Here is a 1,994-nt window from a genome sequence, read left to right on the forward strand (position 1 = left end):
GGGGAAACTTCACTTAGGACCCCCAAACTTCCACCCGTTTTGAAATACCCCCCCTGAACTTCAAAATCTCTCAATTTAGTCCCCTGAACTTTCAATTGCTATCAATTTGGACCCCTCCGTCTAAATCAATCGTTAACCCCAAACGGAAAACGAAACACGTGACCTGCACGTGACTTTTTTCACCTGAACTACCCATTATACCCTCATACTCCCTCACCCTTACTAGCTTAAAAGGCCACTCGATTTGCCGGCCAAAATCGATTTCGTTGATTGTTAGCAACGAAAACGGGCGACGCACCGGCACTGCAAATCTGAGCAAATTGCAACCGCAACCCACGGCTTCAACCCTTCTGAGGAAATCGCAATGGCAAAGCTTGGGTTTTGCAGCAGCTGACGACCACGACCCACACTCGTTCTCCTCTGCCAGCGACGAGCTCAAGACGGTGAAGGAGTCCCACGGTTACGACGGCGAAAGATGGAGTACTCCGAGGGTGAGGTAAGCGATTCAGGATTGAGCCATCCGATTTGCAAATGTGGGAGCAAAACAGTGATCAAAACAGCTTCCACAACTAAAAATAATGGCAAGAGGTTTTATGCGTGCGTAAATTATGTGGTAAGTTTATTGTTTAGGAATTTTATTTGAACAGAAATAACATGTTTGCTGTTTTAGTAATTGTTTAGACCTTAATTGTGTGATTATACAGAATGACAAAAATCGTGGTTGCAATTTCTTTAAATGGGTTGATCCAGACATTTGTGTGTGCTGTGATCGAGTGATGTCGATGTTGATGGAGTGGCAGCAAGATTTGAAGTCTGAAAGAGCAATGGAAGTCTTGAAATGCAAGATTGAAATTGCTCAGATCAAGTCGAAAATGGAAGTTGATGCTGCTAATTTCGCACTTAAACTTGAAAGGCAGAAGAATAAGTATAACGGCTTGCAGCTGAAGTTCCAAGCTACACTTGCATGTTGTTTGTGTGTTGTCGCTGTAATGATGTTTTATCTATTTTCTTCTAATGGACTTGCATCAAGGCTGATGTTGACCAGATGAAGAAGACAACTGAATTTGCATGTTTTTGTTGTCGTCACTTGTTAATCCAATCCAACTGTTATCAGCCTATGAAACTTGTGTTATGTTTTATTTTGTAATGTTTTTTTGCATGAATTTTGTTGAATTTGGAATATTTGGAATGTTTTGGAATGCTTTGTATGAATTTTGTTGGTACAAATTAACAAGCTGTTTTTGGGATTTGTTCACAGAATTGAGTCCTCTATTGAATTTGATGTCTGTCAATTTCAACAGTCGAGAATTTCACAAGTTGGGTATCCGGTTTATAACATGCTCGTAAACCCATACATAATCTTAAATGAAAATAACAAGTGAATAACCTATAGCAGCCAACCTGAAATTAGAGAATGCTTGTTACATAAAATATTGCATTTGGCCTGGATGCTTATCAGAGTCCAACACTCACAAACAGATTGCATTATATTCTATCAGAGTTTCCAATCATGGGAAACATGCATGACAAGTTTAAATGTGCTATAAAAGGGTATATCGTCAAAACAAGCTCAATAAACCTGAATATGGACACACTAATAAACAAACATCATGGCTTCTAAGCCATGATGCAATTCCACTAAGGAAATTGCCAATCATCCAAGTAGGGAAAAATTTCAGCACAATAGTTACAAAATGGTGAATCCATAAGTCACATAGTTTCTAAATGTTCCCAACAGTATACATCTATACCATTTTCACTTCATGCATTACAATTTACATTACAAAATATAAATACAACTTTGATGCAATTCCACTAAGGAAATTGTCAATCATCCAACTAGTCAAGCATAACTATTACAAAATGGTGAATCCATAAGTCACATAGTTTCCAAATGTTCCCAACACTATACATCTATACCATTTTCACTTGGCACATTACAATTTACATAACAGAATATAAATACAACTTTGATGCAATTCCACTAAGGAAAT

This window comes from Corylus avellana, chromosome ca1, assembly GCF_901000735.1.
Source record: "Corylus avellana chromosome ca1, CavTom2PMs-1.0".
Classification (NCBI taxonomy): domain Eukaryota; kingdom Viridiplantae; phylum Streptophyta; class Magnoliopsida; order Fagales; family Betulaceae; genus Corylus; species Corylus avellana.